The following is a 19,088-nucleotide window of genomic DNA, read 5'->3' as shown; positions in this document are numbered from 1 at the left end:
CGAACCTGAGCAGGGAGGTGCCGTTTTTTCTTCAACAGTTGAAGGAACGATGGTTTGACCACGCAGCGGATCATGAGAAGTTCTTGGGGCTTGATCTGGAGTACACGGCCGATCAACGCGGTGTTGCCATCATCCAACTATGCTTCGCACGCCATGTCTTGATCTTCCAATGGGCGAGGTAAGTTTTGAGGCTTTCTTTGATCCAAGATAATGACATTGTAAGTTTATTTGTTTCAATCATATTTGGTTCCCTTCAAATAGTTTTAGTGAAACAATTTTGATTAGTTGAAGGGGAGCACAATCTAATTGGAATAGTGTTCCATAATCTGAAAAATCGTTACGCGATGGACTAGGAATTGAATCTCTACATATGCGTGCATCCATGTCTGGCTACACGACCCACGTTTGGCTACATACGCGATGGACTATGTGCACCATAGGCCATGTTTGGATCCATGGGCTAGAGTTAGTTTGAGCTAGTTTGGGTTCAACTAGCCCTAAAGTATCCAAACACAAGGGTTAGATTGGAGCTAGTTGCATCTAACTCACCTAAAAAACTAGCCCACCCAAGAGGTGCTAATTGGAGCTAGTTTTCATGGGGTTCATTAAAAAATATTTTTCTCTCTCTCTCTCCTACCAGCCAAGAGATGCTAATTGGAGCTAGTTCTCATGGGGCCCATTAAAAAATCACTTTTCTCTTTCCATAAAGTGCATCTATTGTCAATCTAACCCTTCCATCCAAACACCTATTTAGCTAGAGTTAGTTTAGGGTTAGTCATGAGCTAGAAACTAACTCTAACCACTAGCTAAGCTAGAGTATCCAAACAGGGCCATAGACGCTACCTGCAATACACCCTGGGGAGGGCCCCCTGACTATTGGGGGCCCGGGGCGGCCGCCCCCCTGCCCCCCCTCAGGGCCGGGCCTGGGCGAGGCCACCCACGGTAGCAGCTAGTCGGGGTAGGGCCAACTGCCGTGGGGCTTCCCTGGATCCCGATCGGATCTGGGCTGCCACGCCTGATGACGCAGCCCAAACGACCACGATGCCGGTAGCCGCCGCCACCGCCACGCCCATGAGAGGACGCGAGTTCCGTCACCGGTCGTCGGGATCGTGAACCCCAGCGCACGCTGACACACCACCCAACCTGCTGCCCCAACAGGATGGAAGCCGTCGCGTGAGAGCGCCCCGCCGCCGCCATGGGCCGCACGAGCTTCACCCGACGGTGTCCTCCAGCAACGGCGTGGCGAGAGGAGGACAAGGAGCCGCGCTGGTGACCGGAGAGCTGCTGCGCCCGAGTCCCTGGGCTGGGCGACGCGGGTGATCCTTTTTTCACGGGCTGAATTCATGCCTTTTATCATCAACTAAAGCCTGATCCTTATGAGAGATGCTAAATTATTCTTCGTTCTCCTGTGATGAATTTTCTGAACCTTGCATTCGCATATTTGTATATTATAGCTCATGTATTTTTGCTTAGTTTTTCTCAGGTCTCAGCTCCAAACTTGTTAGTAGAACTTCTCATGATTCTGGTTAATTTCTATTCATGGTCAACTGATAAGCTCTTTGGTTCAGTTCTTTCGCTCACATTTGGTTCTACATGAATCAACTCTGAAGTCTCATTTTTAGTGAGGATTCGTCTGTACTATCGTTTGAGCAAAATTAAGCAGGTACTCGTCAACTCTCACTGCAGTTCAGACCTTTTCACGTAAGACTTGAAAGAATGGCAGGTTTTTTTTGAAAAGGAAATTAATATCAGTTTTTTCTTGATAGAATGGCAGTTGTCCATGCAACCTTAAACCTTTACTACCAGCTACCGCTAGTCAACCCATCTCAGACCTTTGGTTGAGAGGATACCTGAAGGAAAAGAGAACCAGGTAAATAAAACCTAAACCACCACCCCCTCTTCCTCCGTCGATGATCTCTATAGGGAAAAGGTGTGAAAAATCTTCTACGACGAAGCCCGGAGTTGCTTCTTCATACCCTGCGGCCATGGTTTCAACCTATTTTACATGTGCTAGGAGGTATGTTTCGACTAAGGAGTCTTTCTTTTTTTTGAAACTGAAACTTTCGACTCCAAAGTCAGGAGGTCCAAGTGTGCAGCTTAGATTAAGTTTTACAAGTCTGATTAACTTCTGGGTGTGCTTTTGAGAGCAGATGTACAATCCAGGGTTCATAAGATGTTAAACCTGAACTTGGAAATCTTGTTCAACTGTTAAACAATAACCTTGAGGAGCTCTCTCTGAACATTTCACATTTATTTGGTTGGAGAAAGCTTATTTCAAACTAGTTGACAAGACACCTCGACAGATTTTTTGTGTGGAATAAGTGGAAATGGGATGTCAGTGAAGAAATGTTTCTCATCGCTGCAGGATTGTGCAAACTGAAAACAAGACCTGCCCAGTCTCCCCATGGACATAGCTAAAGGCGGTCTCTCGATACTCCCCTATCAAGAGATCAGGGAAGGAGGGGCGTAGCACATGTGTGCAAATGTGTGAAGAGTGCTGCTGAATGTGCATTTTTTTCCATAAGTTCACTGCTATATGTGTGCAAATATACTACCATGTTCGAGACCCATCAAGTACAATTTTCATATTTGTCCTAGTACTCGGATTATCTCAAAAGTGTCAGGAAATAATCCTTAAGTGAATTATATATCCCAACAAAAGATAGGAAAACTGAATGTTGTGTGTGGCAGCAGAATGGTCCACAATTAATTCTGAAGGAAGATGGCCCCTACAGTGTTACATGTTGGATGTATATAGTTTGACTCAGTTCACTCAGACACTCACTTGGTAGAGTTCAGTTAATCTGCAATGATCCATTGTGATGACCGCCCATATTATATCTGCTATTTTGTTGCAGTAAATCTATGTATCTATGTATCTATGCCATACCAACCAGAGGTCGATAATATGTAGTATGTGTCCATTCACTGGATTTATTTTGGTTGGTGTTGCAGTTAGTGGACGATGATGGCAAGGTGTACCTGGACATGAGGTACAACTTTGAGATCAGGAAGGACTAGCCTACCCTGCCTAATTAACAGACAACAGGAGAGACTTACTCACCTGCTCAGTCAGGAGTACCTAGGGTTGGTCTCAAAGAGGAGATGGGATGATATGAATGTTAGTTTAGGTTTTGCGGTGTATGTCTGAATTTGCATGCATGTTATTGACATTGTGACCTGAACTGAAAGTGTATGTGTGAATTCTAACTTGTGTTAACTGAGAAAAATTGCGGTATTTCCAATAAAATATTATTACGACATATTTGGTTCTCCATGTACCCTTTAAAAGCTCTCTATATACATCTCTCTGCTGAAAAAATCACAGCAATAGCTCAAGATGGAAAAAACAACCGGGCACAATTTTTTTTTGAATCGGGACCGGGCACTGTTTTCAGCCCAAACTAACATAAAGTCACAGCAGAGCCCATTATTGTGCTCTGTTTTAGCCCCCGTAGAGCAAACATGCCGAAATGGGCTGCCTCCAGCCAACCGAGGAGGGGCGCCCAACAGGCCTAGCGCTGGGAGAAGCTAGTACAACACTAAACGCATTTTTATTCGCCAGCTCAAGAATGTTGTATCACTAGTTTTTTTTTGACAAATCAAATCTTTATCTCTCAGATAAGGGCAAGATCGTTTACAATATGATGAGAAATAAAGTCTGGGATAGCATCTTCCCAAGTATCAGAGGACCTATTATAAAGAGATGATTTCGCTATGCAATCAGCTACACAATTTGCTTCTCTAGGGCATTTATGAACTTCAAAGTTTGCATAGTCTAGACTCAGTTCTTTGCTTTCAGGAGAATAGCCGCTTTGTTATGATCAGAGGCCCAGTTAGCCAAACTAGCCCAGTTATCTTAATAATATTAGGGGCTTAGCCTAAGTTATCTTAGTTATCTTAGAGTCCAAGTTATCTTAGTTATCTTAGAGTCCAAGTTATTAAGATTATATAAACCGATGTAAACAGCTCTTTTGGAATCAAGCAATAAGACAATTCTATTGCCCGACTCCCAGAGGAGCCCGAACCATAACCCTAGCCACCGCCTCCTCTACTTGCCGCCGCCTCGTCCCTACGCCGAGACGGCGCCGTCGCGCCGGCCGCGGCGCCCTCGTCTCCTCCAACCTCCCTCCTACCCTTATAACGTAAGGCAGAGGGTTGGTAGAACCCTAGTTTCTACCAGTTTGGTATCACGAGGCTCTGGTTCGATCATGTCATCACCGCCGCCCGTCTCCACCTTGTGTCGTCGTCCCCCACCACCACTCCGATGATCTCCACGGCCGGCGGGCCGCACCTGCCTGCGCCGGCCTCTTCTTCGCGCCGCCTCCGGCCGTCCTCACACCAGAGGAGCTGACCAGCGCGATCCGCGACCTGGCTACCGCCGTCCAGGGCATCCGGCTATACCTGGCCGCGCCCTACGGGCCACAGCCAGCCGCGCCACCACCAGCCAGCGTCGACCCGTCCTAGCCGCCCTGGCAGCAGCCGCTGTTGGCGGCAACCGCCGTGCTCGCCTGGCCGCTGCAGCCAACACTGCAGCCCAGCTGCCTCTGCCACCCTCGGCCGGGCCGCTGCAGCCGACCCTGCAGCTGCCGCCGCCGCCACAAACCACCTCTGGGCCGCGCCCTACCTCTGCGCCGGGGGTGCCGATCCACCATCTCCGGTTTCCCCCCTCGCCGTCGCCGCTACAGGCTTGGGTGACCGAGTCATCACAGCCAGTGTACACGACGGCCTCGGCGCCGCCGCACATCCAGTCGCCACCGGCGCCACCCCCGCAGTACGGTGGTCCCTCCAGCTTCGCCGGCCCCGACAGGTACCCGGCGCCGACCCCTGCACTACTCCGCGTCGACGAGCCGTACCGCCAGGGCGGCCCTACCCACACGCCGCCGCGCTTCGCCAAACTGGACTTCGCCACCTACGACGGCACGGAGGACCCCCCTGAGCTGGCTCAACCAATGTGACCAGTTTTTTCGGGGGCAACGGACGCTAGTGTCGGATCGCACCTGGCTCGCTTCATATCACCTCCGAGGTGCCGCATAGACGTGGTATTACGCTCTCGACCACGACGACGGCGGCATGCCTCCACGGGAGCGTTTCCGCGAGCTCTGCCTCCTACGTTTCAGGCCTCCGATCCAAGGGAGCCGGTTGGCGGAGCTTGGCCGCCTACCCTTCACCTCCACGGTGCAGGACTTCGCCGACCGCTTCCAGGCCCTGGCATGTCACGCGCCTGGCGTGACGACTCACCAGCGGGCCGAGCTCTTCGTCGGGGGCCTCCCCAACCACATCCGCGTGGACGTCGAGATGCGCGGACCATAGGACATCCGGACGGCCATGTACTATGCCCGCGCGTTCGAGCAGCGGGCTGTGGCTATGCAGAAGGCATTCCCGGCCCAGGCACCTCGCCCAACCCCTCAGCCGGCTATGTCTGCACCCAGCCAACCTGCCCAGCCGGTGACAGGGACCGCCGCCGCAGCAGCAACTCGACCGTTCCGTCGGCTAACCCCGGCCGAACAAAATGAGCGTCTCCAGGGGTTATGTTTCAACTGCGATGAGCCCTACGTGCCAGGCCACGTCTGCCCGCGCCTCTTCTATTTGGAGGCGGACGACTATGTCGCGAAGGATACAGCTCCCTCCGAGCTTGCCGAGGTGGCAGCCCCGACGTCAGCCACCGCTCTCGTGGTCTCGCTGCATGCCCTTGTCGGCATACGAACGGAAACAACGATGTTGTTGCCAGTGACGGTTAATGGGGAGCGCCTCTTAGCTCTCCTGGACACAGGCTCTACACACAACTTCCTGCCCGCGTCTACCATGCATCGCCTCGCCCTCCAGCCGACGGGCGGCGAGTAGCTCCGAGTTACCGTGGCTAATGGTGTCCGTCTCCGCTGCCACGGAATTGCACAGCAGGTTCCCATCCTCATCGGCGACGAGTCCTTCGCCATCACGTGCGTCAGGATCGACTTGGGCGACTACGACTTCATACTCGATGTCGACTTCTTGCGGACGCTTGGACCCATCCTTTGGGACTTCGACACACTGACCATGACTTTCTGGCGTCAAGGGAACATGGTGGCTCTTATCCAGCATTTCCCTCTCAACTGTCGACTGCTATAGCAGATTCCGAGCCGCCCCTATTGGATCATCTCCTGCAGTGGCACGACGACCTTTTACGAGTGCTCCTTGTTCACAAGCCCGGGGGCTTGTGGCGTTTCTTCCTTGATTACCGTGCTCTCACTACCATGACGATGAGGGTCAATTTTCCTATACCGGTCATGGCGGAGCTCCGGTAGAAGCCGCAAGGGCCATGGTTATTCCCTATGCTCGACTTGCATTCTAGCTACCATCACGATCACTTCGAGTTTTTGGTGATGCTTTTTGGTCTCTCCAATGCACTGGCGACATTCCAGGCCTTGATGCACGACGTACTTCGGACTAGCTCAACCCTCCGAAGGCACCTTGGGAGCATCGCAACGAATTTCGCCAACATTTTCTAGACATCCAACTCGAGGACGAGCTGTTTGTGCAGGCGGGGAGAAATGTTATGATCAGAGGCCTAGTTAGCCAAACTAGCCCAGTTATCTTAATAATATTAGGGGCTTAGCCCAAGTTATATTAGTTATCTTAGAGTCCAAGTTATCTTAGTTATATTAGAGTCCAAGTTATCGAGATTATATAAACCGATGTAAACAACTCTTTTGGAATCAAGAAATAAGACAATTCTATTGCCCGGCTCCCACAGGAGCCGGAACCCTAACCCTAGCCACTGCCTCCTCTACTCGCCGACGCCTCCTCCCTACGCCGAGACGGCGCCGTCGCACCGGCCGCGGCACCCTCGTCTCCTCCAACCTCCCTCCTGCCCTTATAACCTAAGGCAGAGGGCCGGTAGAACCCTAGTTTCTACCACGCTTCCTGCCCAAGGAATTTTTCAGTGTTGAAAGCTTCAACAACATTAGAGCTATCAGACTCAATGTGCAAGTTGTTACAACCCATCTGAGCTGCTAGATAGAGACCATTCCAAATAGCAATTGTCTCTACCACATCCACTGACACCACTTGCGGGATGAACCATCCAGCAGCAACTATAAACTCACCACGGTCATCTCTTGCCACAGCTCCTGTACCTACAGACATTGTTTCTGCGTTAAAGGATGCATCAACATTAATCTTTACCACTCCTGTCCTTGGCTTGAGCCACATATGATCACGCTTCACCACCATTTAGTTCGGTGTCAGTGAACGGATGAAATTAGTAGCTAGGACTCAAATCGATATAGCAGTTTGATTTGGCTTCCGGACCTTCTCACTTTTGACAATTTGCCTTCGCTGCCACCAAATATACGAGCTTCCAACCGCAATTAGTTCAGCAAGCAACATCGTGTATTTTGTGGCATGCCGCTCCATAAGAGTAGCCATTGTAAAAGAGCCCGACCGGTCCTCTGCAACTGTTCTCTGAATATCTTTCTCAAGCCCCAATTCATTCCAGATATCCTTCGCTCTTTGACTGAAAACAGGCAGTGTTGAGCATCTTCGAACCCTGTATGGCATAACAGGCATTGTCCCGAGATAGGTATGTGACGATTTGCAAGTGTATCATGACAAGGAAGTAATCCTCTTACAACTTTCCACATGAAGTGCTTCACCTTCCCAGGAATTCGGAGTTCCCAAACACGCTTCCAGATATCATTCGACCGGCTCCCTTGATCAGTATTTCGGTTTTTGATACGCCCAAATTGGTGCTGGAGTTGAACATGATAGGCTGATCGAACAGTGAAAACACCCGATCGGTTATTATGCCACGACACAAAGTCTTCCATCACCTACACCCGAAGAGGAATTTGAAGGATCCTATGAACATCAACTGGCCAGTAAACAGCCTGTAACAGGTTCTCATCCCACTGACCGATATATGGGTCAATTAATTCCTCAACCTTGGCCAACATAGTTGCTCCCCGTGGAGTAATAACTTGCCTTGTTTCACTAGATGGAATCCAAGGGTCATTCCAGATATTGATATGTGAACCTGTACCCACTCGCCAAATACATCCTCGCTTGAATGTTTGTATACCAGCTACAATGCTCTGCCATGTAAATGAAGAACCCTTCTTGGGGCCCGCCATAAGTATGTTGCCATCACAGTAGCATTTTACACCTAGAACTCTTGCACACAAAGATTCAGGGTTCTGGAGTAGATGCCAACACTGTTTTGCTAGTAAATCAAGATGAAAACTGTGAAGGTATCGAAACCCCAAGCCACCCTTACTCTTCGGGGTGCATAACTTCCACCATGTAAACCAATGCATCTTTTTCTTCTCCTCGCGGTCCCTCCACCAAAAACCTGCTATCTCATCTGTAATTGCCTTGCATATGTTTTTTGGAAGCTTGAATACAGACATATCATAAGAAGGGATTGCTTGGGCCATTGCCTTTAGCAAAATCTCGTTTCCCTTCATTGATAGCACCTTCTCCTTCTAACCTTTAATTCTCTCACAAACTCTATCAATAAGATGCTAAAAACAGTCACTCCTAAGGACACCTACCATAGTAGGTAGACCCAGATATTTATCAGTTAATTCCTCGGTAAGAGTGTCCAGCGTGGAACATACCTCTTCTCTAACATGCACACCAGTATTCGAATTGAAAAAAATGGTAGACTTTGGTGTACTTACACGCTGCCCACTATTTTCACAATAAATCTTCAAGACTCTCTTTAGTGTGTTTGCATTTTGAGCATTTGCTTTCATAAGAACCAGAGAATCATTTGCAAAAAGTAAGTGGGAGGTAGATGGAGCATCTCGGCAGACACTAATACCTTCAATTCCTCTCACTTCTTCCTCATGAGCTAATAAGCTAGATAGCCCCTCTGAACAAAAGAAGAACAGATAGGGGGAGAGAGGGTCTCTGTTGGGGATATTACCTGCGGGTAACCCGCCCTTGGTGGGCTGGGTCATCAAAGGGGAGACTCAACATTAGAAGCGCGGCCCTTGGCCCGGAAGCTGGATGGCGGTTCAAGAAGTTGTGGGGATGATAAACTACCAAAGGAGTTCCTGATCTTGGAAGACACGACGACTTAGAGATAGGGAAAGCTACGATAGGTAGCATGGCCAGGACTCTTGTAAACCCTAGGGACTCGACCTGTATATAAAGGCGTGTCCCGGGGGAAGGTCAGGCAGGTTAGAAATTATCGAGAGCTAGGTCAGGCGAGTTACGCCCTTCTTGTAATCGAAACCATCATCAATCCACAAAAAGCAGGACGTAGGCTTTTACCTCTACACGAGGGGCCGAACCTGGGTAAATCTGAGTCCCGCCTTCGCTCAACCCCTTCGAGTCGCCACCAAGGTGCGATGGCTCCATCTCTAAGTCCTTTCACGAGGACATTTGCCGTGATAAAACCACGACAGTTGGCGCACACCGTGGGGCTGGCGCACGATTGAGTTGAGTTCTCGAAGGGAGCCCTACCAGGGTCAGAAAGCTATGCGGCTGGCATCATGACAAAGAGCTGCCGCGGAAGGTACTACATCGACAACTCGATGTGGGGGCCAGAAGCCGATTCAGTCGAATCTGGTTACAAAGTCCCCTTCGGCAAGATCAACATCTTCATCGGCATGATTGGGACACCCGTGCCTGAGCCGGACACCTCCATCAACATCGTCGAGCCGTCCAGGTACATCCTCCCCATCACACGGCGGGACAGAAGTTGCCACACCTGCGTCGGTTTTACGCAGGGAAACGACGTACAAGACGAGCCGGCGGCCCAGGAGATCACCCCCGTCAATTCTGACGGCGAGTCATCCATGGGCGATACAGATTCAATCCATCTTCTTCAGGAAGGACAACTCGGAGGGCTGTCATTGGCAATGGACCCCGAGATCCTCGAGAGATACCATAGACAAATCACCATCTATATGGCGGGGTCGGCACAGCGTCAGCAAAACCCGGCCGGCAACAACGAAACCGGTGGGACGTTGAAACCCCCAACACAAACCATGGTGGAGTTAGCGGCGGAGGTCGCCAGCCTTATGGCAACCGCTGTCACATCCGAGAATCAGGAGACAATCAACGCCGAGCTAGCGAAGCTGTGGGAGGCGATGGCCAAAGCGCATCGGGACATGGAAGCAGAAGCCGCGAGGGTAGACACGCAGCATGCTGCAATCGCAGTAGAGACGGAGCGGTTGAACACCAAAGGCTGGCGGCTCAAGAGACAGCAGCACGCGTCCGACGCCATTCACCAAAGGAGGCACCACAGACATATCCCGACTGACTTACATCCAACTCGCCTTTTCGACACCCCGCGCACCCGTGGGGTGGGTCCTGATCGACCTTCACAAACTGTTCCAAGGCGAGGTCCGGCTCCACCACCTAACCCGCCGCCGCCTCAACCGATGGATGCCCATGCAACTCGGTTCCAGATGCCACGAGGTTACTTCTCGAATCCCGTAGATAATGTGCTGGCGGCAACCCGCCACCTGGAGTCCCTTCCGATTTACGGAAACTCCCCGGCCGAGATAGAGGCCAGAAACGCCATCGATATGCTAAAGACGGCTGTGGTCCAGCACGCGCAGTATTTTCATAGTCTTGATCGGTTGCACTCCACGCCTCAGGCGAGCCACACCAGAAGTCGCCACGAGGACTTACCCGCAGTAACCAGCGGGCCACGACGATTCCCTCAAATTAAACCGCTTGGGATGCCCGACACGCGAGCCCAAGATATCATGGACGCGGCACGAGCTGCACGTCAGATAGAAACAGCAACCGCGGCGGGTCAGGTCTATCCGGCTTACACCTCAACACCTCCCGCACCCCTGGACGCCGGAGGCAAGCACATCGGAGTATCGTGTCTTGCACCAGTCCCACCCAATGAGCGGATGCCAAAGTACTTCAAAGGGCCCCGGAAGGTCCCTAATTACTCGCCGGATCTCGAACCGGGGTCATGGATCGAGAGTTATGAACTCGCGATGGACATGCTCGATGTAAATGAGGCGGTTTGCGCCAAGTATTTCACTATGATGCTCGAAGGGACGGCACATGCATGGTTGAAAAACTTACCGCCTAACTCCATCAACACCTGGGCAGAGCTAAAAGAGCGCTTCATCAAGAATTTCAGAGGGACTTGCAAACGCCCGATGACCATCGTCGACATGCAGCACTGCGTTCAGCGGCCGGATGAGTCGACCCATCATTGGACTCGGCGAGTCGTGGAGGTTATTCATTCATCAAAAGGCATCTCGGCAGCTCAGGCAGTGTTGATCCTGGAGAAGGACTGCCATTACGAACCTCTGGTACTAAATCTAGGGCGACTTAAGCGGAAAGTACATGACATGGGCGAATTAATGGATACCCTCACTAGGTATGCTGAGTCGGATGACTCCAAGGATCCTTGGGAGGACGATGACAAAGTTAGTACTGCCAGGAAGGGCGAGTTACCAAAGGGCCACTCTCAGTTTCAGGGTCGGGGCAACCACCACCATGGTGGGCACGGCAAAAGGAGACAACAGGAAGGTCCTATGGATTTTGTCGCTAATATTAATACCGGCAACGGAAATCCGCGCCAGAAGAAGCGGGGCTTCAGTGGGAAGAAACCACACAATTATCACGAGATGCTCAAAGTCCCTTGTCCGCAGCATGCCATGGTGGAGGGACCGGCGACTAACTCTTGGGAGGATTGCTATGTGATGCAAGAATTCCGGGCCGAGGCGCTCAGAAGAGGTCTGGGCCAGCGGCAGGAGCAACCCGACGCATCCGGGTCACGCCAGATCCCGTTCGACGGTTTTCCTAACCCAGGACCACAGGGCGGGTCGTAGCCCAACACTGGACAATACCAAGTTCACAACCAGCAGTACAACCCGCCAGGAGTGTTTCAGCAACCACCCCCACAATGGGATCTCTAGCGACAAGAAGATCGTGGCAGCTTTCATAAAAACCCTAAGCAACTTAACATCGGGCAATACCACGTGTTCACCACCAGCACCTGCAAGCTGGATCAGAAGGTGAAACATAGAACCTTCAGCGTGGTCGAGCCGGCGCTCCCCCGATACCTTCACTGGTCTGAACAACCCATAACCTGGAGCAGGGAGGACCACCCGCCCCGAGTAGATAACCCTGGAGACTTGGCTTTGGTTCCCCATGTCGGGGGTTACACTCTTTGCAAAGTCCTTATGGACGGACGCAACATCATTAACATCTTATACTTTGACACCTTCCGACGGATGAATCTCTTGGAGAAAGACTTGATGCCGTCATCCATGGTCTTCCATGGTACCGTCCCCGGTAAGTCGGCATATCCAATTGGGCGGATTAAACTTAACGTGGCCTTTGGCACAGAGTCCAACTACACGAGCGAGTCTCTCATGTTCGAGGTGGTCAAGATCAAGAGCCCCTACCATGCGTTGTTTGGAAGGCCGACGTACGCCCGATTCATGGCACACCCATGTTATGTTTATCGCAAACTCAAGATGCCCAGCCCTAAGGGACCTATTACCATCAGCGGAGACAGGAAGATAGCTCAAGAATGTGAAGAAGGAGACGCAGCTTACGCCGAGTCGGCTTGTGCGGCCGAAGAGCTCAAGTTTCACCAAGCTAATGTTGACCCGGCAGACATGACACCTCTCAAAAGGCCAACCATCGACTCTGAGCCGTCCCTCAAGTTTAAACCGGCGGACGATACCTAGGTCATTGTCGTGGGTATAAGTCTGACAGTAGAAGTGTAGGGTATGAAAGGATGGGCAGAGCCTTAGCTACGGCGAGGATGTATGAGTTCAGGCCCCTCTACGGTGGAGGTAAAAGCCCTATGTCTCAATTCTCTTGGGAGCTTAGTGTCGAGTGGACTATAGGATTACAGCCAAAAGCCAACCCCCGCACCAGTGGGGAAGGGTGGCTTATATAGAGTGCGCTGCCCTTCATAATGGCCCGGTGGACAGGGGTGGAATAGTGGCGAATAAATGCCTACGTTACAGGTAACGTAAGCCTTAAATGTTAATAATGGGGTATGAAAACATATGGCCGTTGTCCTCCTGGGAGGTTACGATGTACAGAGTGGAATCCAGTTGGTACGTTAAATATGCTCCGAGTGCTCGTCACCGACTGGATGATGGGGGAGTCCTTAGTTCAGTCGGAACTGTCTAAGGGCCTTGTCCTCTATGAAGGGTAGTCCTTGGGTAGGACCTATAGGGTAGGCCTATGACCCTACCCTGGGACTATAACCCCATCAGTAGTCCCCGAATGGATCGGGGTTGGAACGATGAAGTGATGTCTGGAGTATGGATCCGACTGGTATGGAGGTGACTTTGGCGTTGTTTGCCTCGATCCATTTTATCCTTTCCACCAGTGATCCGAGTGAATATATCAGTGAAACGAACCGTCAGAGACCGAATGCTTCCGCGGAATCTTTTGATGTGACTGGTCAAACTGACAGCGCCGGATTTTCTGGGATCCTCAAATTTCGGTTGCCGCGCGCTCAGCGGGGATGACGACATCGCCATCGAGTAGGTTTTGCTGCCTCGATTACCGCGTCTTTATCTTCTCCACTAACATCGCAGCAGCCGGTTGGGGAGATAAGATTTCGGGTCCACCTGTTAGTGACCTAGTCGGAAGCTTATTTAAGCCTCTCCGACGGGATTTCTTGTTGCGCTGCTCATCTTCCTCGCATTAATCCCGCTCCTCCCGCAGCTCTCTGCACGCCTCATGCCTCCTCCTTCCCCTCCTCCTCTACGGATCTGTCGCCTTCGCCACGAGGAAGGGGCGGACCAGCAAACTTGAGTCGCAGAAGAAGAAGAAGAAGGGGGCGGCCCCTACTCAGCGGCGGCAGCGGGCGCTGCCGGCGGGTTGGATCCAGGGGGATTTCCTCCCCTCCTCGGTGACGGAGGATGACTTGCTGGAGCTGGTGGAGCACGACATGATCGTCAACAAGTCATGGAGGCTGCCGGAAGGCGAGACGGAGCCGGCGCCGAAGGAGGGGGAGCGCGTTCTGCTGCTCAGCCACGTGTTCAGGGGCGTCTCCTTGCCTTCCCACCCCTTCTTCCGAGGTATCATAACTTACTTCGGGGCACATCTCCATCATTTTCCTCCGAACGCAATAGCCCACCTTGCTGCATTCGTCACCCTTTGCGAGTGCTTTATTGGATGTCCCCCCACTGGGGGCTCTTTAAGTACGTCTTCTCCGCTAGAACCCAAACCGTCAAAAAGCTTAGCCAGTCGGACGATAAGACCCATATCCTCCAGCTCTGCGGGGGTTTAGGCTTCCAGAAGAAAACAATGAGTAGCTACCCCCCCTCCAGTTGTCCGAATCAGTTAGGAACTGGCAATCAACCTGGTTCTATTGCCAGGACATTGCTTGTCCGAATGCTTCGAGTGGGTTGCCACCTTTTAGCCTAGACCGTCCGGGCCCTCCCAGGAAGCTTGCGCTCTCTAAGGGGGAAAGGATCCAGATCCAGCCTTTGGTCGACGCGCTGATAGCCGTCGTCCGTAGGGGAGTCACCGGCACGGACCTGCTGGAGACTTTTTTGGGTTGGCGCATCCAGCCGCTGCAGGCCCGATACCACGCCATGTGGCACTACGTGGGGCCTTCGGATTCCACTCGGTCTCATCCAGAGTGCGTGACCGGGGAGACTGTGAGAGCGTGGGTCTGCGGCATCACAGGCGCGTGTGACAACCCCGAAGGAGCCCGGCGGGTGAAGCCCTTCCGTGCCGACAATCCTCCTCCGAATGAGGTGAGCACATCTTGTCGAGTGCTTTTAATCTTCTTAGATTTATTGCTTTTCTTGTCCCGCCGACTGACGTTGCCGACTGTGTTTGGTGCAGGAGTGGACCAACTGGTATTCTGCCGTCTCGAATGGGAATCAAGCCGAGGAAGAGGAGGGCAGCCAGGAGGGCAGCGTGGATAGCACCGAGTACGTCTCCGACAGTGGGGAGACGGAAGAGGAGGAGGAGGAGGATGGGGAGCAGAGCTCACCACCTTCACCACCAAAGCACCGAACTAAGCGCCGTCACGATCCCGCTGCTCCGCCGGCTCCTCCAGCGGCCCCGAATGTTCCGCCAGCCCCTCCCGTGGCTCCGAGTGCTCGGAGTGTGAAGAGGACCAGGGATGCTACTGTCGAGCCCACGGACCAGCCGTCCAAGGTGGCCAAACCTAGTGGGCCTAAGCCTCCGAAAGCTTTGCCTCAGATGAGGATCGCAGTTCCAGTCGCCTCAGCGTAAGTGTCTTGTTCTTCCATCTTCCTTCAGTATCTGATTGAACTCATGCTTATCCGTCGAGTGGATTTCACTCAACAGAGCTGCTACCTCCGCCACCTCTCTGCCGCGCCAGGACGATGATCCCATGGACACGGATAACGCCGCCACGTCCCAGCAAGGTACGTTGTCACGACTCCGAGAGATTGTCTTCTTGTTTCACGAGTGCTGTCTTTGATCTTTCCCTTTTTCTGTAATTTCATGTTGTTCAGTCGGGCTTCCTTCGGAGGTGATCCATATGGAGGATGACGAGCAAAGGGGGTCGGAGCCAGCTTTGGCGCCTGTCCTTGAGGTTGTCCCATCTACTGCTGCTCCCACCATGAACGTGCCGCCGACTGAGATGGTGCCGCCGACTCAGACGGTGCCCCTCACGGCGGAACCGACTGGAGCGGAGCTCGGGATGCCGAAGGAGTCTTCTGTCGCGCCGGGTCCATCAACCGTTCAATATGACGCCCGACGCCTCCCGGAAGACCAGGTGGGGCCGCCAAGGACGCCATGGTGCAGGTGGAGCTGATGGTGGGTGACGCCAAGGGAACGTATGACTCCATCGCGTCTTTGTACAAGAAAAGCTTGGAACTCCGGGACGATATCCGAGTAAGTGTGCTAGTAAGTGTTTACTTTCCTCTTGTTACCCACTAGGGGTTTCAGCGATATACTCGGATACAGTAGGATGATTTTGCAGTTGGTGCACTCCGAGTGAACCTAGTGGGTGTAGTCCCCGAGACTTCTGCCGAGTGCTTGCACCGGCTGTTGTCTTTATATGTATTTTCCGTAATCTGAACAGATCAGAGCTGATCTGCCTGAATGGTACCAGTGGGGGCACTCCAAGTGCACCCACAGGGTGTAGTCCCCGAGAGTAGTGTTACTCAGGTCGGGTAATAGTAGTCTCATAGTGTTGTTTGTTCGCTATGGAGCTCGATAGGGCCGACCTGTTCGAGCTGCATACCAGTGGGGTCACTCTCTGTGAACCCACTGGGTGTAGTCCCCGAGACCGCTGTCGATTGCTTGCATCGGCAGGGGTCTGAAGAATTTTGGACTTTGATTGTTTTGTCATATGTGTCGATACTTTTTCCTTGTTGAATGTGTCTGATCCTCCCTTTGTGCCTATTTGGCAGAAGACTTGCGAAATGGGATCTGCGTACAATGCTCTGAAGGCTGAGAAGATTCAGCTTGCTGTGGACTTGGAGGCGGCTGCGAATGACCTGGCTGGTGTGAAGGAGGCTCTTGCTGACTGAGAGAAGTCTTTGGCGGAGTCTCGGGAGACCAACAAGGCATTGCTAGCCGAAGTTGAAAATTTGAAGAGTTAGAGATTCGAATGGATGAGCCAGCTGAAGCTGATGAACACTCGGTGCATGGCGCAGGAGAAGTATGTCAGCGACTGGGCAAGGAAGATGGTTGCACTGCTTGGTGGTAAGTTGTTGCCAAGTGCTTCTTGACTCTGGAGTTCACTCTGCGCTTACTTTTTGCTTGTCTTTTCTTTGCAGACTTCTGTCGGGACGTTGAGGCTGAAGCAGCCGACATTGAACGGTCGCTTGTTCCGAACGTTCCACTCGGCGATGAAGCCAACCGGGACTTGCTCCGAGCGCATATTCGCCTTAGCAGGGTGGGACCTTTCATTGGCCGCCTGAGAAAAGTCATCGGCCGGATCGACAAGGAGCTGTGGCCTGAAGACAATTCCCGGCAAGAAATAGATGGGTTGATGACTCGGCTGGAGGACGTCCCAATCAGAGTGCAGGCATGGAAGAAGTCTGCCGCTCGTTGTGGTGCGGACGTGGCGCTATCTCTGGTCCGAGTGCACTCCAAGGAAGCTCCCGAAGAAAATCTGAAGACGTTGCAGGTCGCCAACACCAAGAAGCTTCGATTCGAAGATTTCATGTAGACCTTCCTCGACAGAGCCACCGGCATTGCAGACGGAATCGACCTTGACACCTTTGTGGAGCCTGCCAGTCCCGGCGACGCTTGAAAAACTTTATGGTGAACGCACATTTACCTCGGTATGCCGAGTTATATCTGTATTAAACTTTGGCCACTCCTGTTGGCCATCACATTCGTGGTTCGGTGTGGATAAGCTTGATTCACACCGAGCCGACTGATCGTAGATCCAACTTTGAATTTGAATAGGGTCTTTTGCTCTTCTTTCGCTAAGTTTTTTTTGACACGATTTTGGCTCGTGGTTTTTGTTTGGTGTTTCTTGGTGAAGCCAATGGCAAACATGCGGAGCATGTAGTTTTCAGTTGTCTTCTTATCCACATGAGCCTCAATGAGGGTCTGCCAAGTCTCCGATTGCGCACTCGGAGCGAGCTTTTACTTAGGCGACTCTGGGTCGCGGCTAAGTCTCCGAGTGCGACTGTTAGTGCGCACTCGGAGCGAGTTGTTACTTAGGCGACTCTGGGTCGCGGCTAAGTCCCCGAGTGTGACTGTAAGCGTGCACTTCGGAGCGAGTTGTTACTCATGTAGTTGTTAGTTGTCTTGACATCCACATGAGCCTCAATGAGGGTCTGCTAAGCCTTCGAGTGTATCTCGAGTACACACTCGGAGGAAGCTTTTTTACTTAGGCGACTCTGAGTCGCAGCTAAGTCCCCGAGTGTGACTTTTCGTGCACACTCGGAGTGAGTTGTTACTCATGTAGTTGTCAGTTGTCTTCACATCCACATGAGCCTCAATGAGGGTCTGCTAAGCCTTCAAGTGTATATCGAGTACACACTCGGAGGAAGCTTGTTTACTTAGGCGACTCTGAGTCGCAGCTAAGTCCCCGAGTGTGACTTTTCTGCACACTCGGAGTGAGTTTATACTTAGGTGACTCTGGTTCGCAGCTAAGTCTCCGAGTGCGACTTTTAGTGCACACTTGGAGCGAGTTTGTACTTAGGCGACTCTGGGTCGCAGCTAAGTCCCCTAGTGCGACTTTTAGTGCACATTCGGAGCGAGTTTGTACTTAGGCGACTCTGGTTCGCAGCTAAGTCTCCGAGTGCGGGTTTCAGTGCACATTCGGGGCGAGTTTGTACTTAGGCGACTCTGGTTCGCAACAAAGTCTCCGATTGCGACTTTTAGTGCACACTCGGAGCGAGTTTGTACTTAGGCGACTCTGGGTCGCAGCTAAGTCCCCGAGTGCGACTTTCAGTGCACACTCGGAGCGAGTTTTTTAGACCGGAGTCTGCAAACGCGGAAGAAATTTGAATCGGCAAGAAATCAATCTGCTTTGTATTACTTCAATGATACTTGTTCTTTACATTGTCCCCGTCGGCGGTTATGTGTAGAAGCGCTTCAAGAGATCTCCATTCCATGCTCGCGGCTCGTCAGTTCCCCTATCGAGGTTGTAGAGTTGATATGCTCCGTTGTTCAGCACCTTAGAGATGATGAAAGGTCCTTCCCAGGCGGGAGCCAACTTGTGTGGTCTCTGCTGATCCACTCGGAGCACCAGGTCACCTTCTTGGAATGTGCGGCTCCTGACGTGTCACGCGTGAAATCGCCGCAGATCTTGTTGATAAATCATTGAACGAATCAGTGCCATCTCGTGCTCTTCTTCTAGAAGATCCACTCTGTCTTGCCTGGCTTGCTCTGCTTCGGCTTCGGAGAAGAGTTCGACTCGTGGGGAGTTGTGAAGCAAGTCACTCGGAAGGACTGCCTCTGCTCCATAAACGAGGAAGAACGGGGATCGCCCTGTAGATCTATTCAGAGTTGTGCGGAGGCCCCACAACACCGAAGGCAGCTCGGTGACGCATGCGCCGGCGGCATGTCCAAATTCTCGCATGAGTCGAGGCTTCAACCCTTGAAGGATAAGTTCATTCACCCGCTCTGCTTGCCCGTTTGTTTGGGGGTGCGCCACGGATGCAAAATCCACTCGGATACCTTGGCCTGTGCAAAAACCTTTGAAT

At 52.1% G+C, this 19,088-nt stretch overlaps 1 pseudogene; it reads left to right on the top strand.

The window, feature by feature from the left end:
- The first annotated feature begins 3,473 nt into the window (after nucleotides 1-3,473).
- LOC123408450 lies at nucleotides 3,474-5,844 on the top strand (annotated as a pseudogene).
- The last annotated feature ends 13,244 nt before the right edge of the window (nucleotides 5,845-19,088 follow it).

This window comes from Hordeum vulgare, chromosome 7H (genome assembly GCF_904849725.1).
Source record: "Hordeum vulgare subsp. vulgare chromosome 7H, MorexV3_pseudomolecules_assembly, whole genome shotgun sequence".
Lineage (NCBI taxonomy): Eukaryota > Viridiplantae > Streptophyta > Magnoliopsida > Poales > Poaceae > Hordeum > Hordeum vulgare.
The sequence above is the reverse complement of the archived record's forward strand: the minus strand, read 5'-3'. Positions and strand labels throughout refer to the sequence as shown.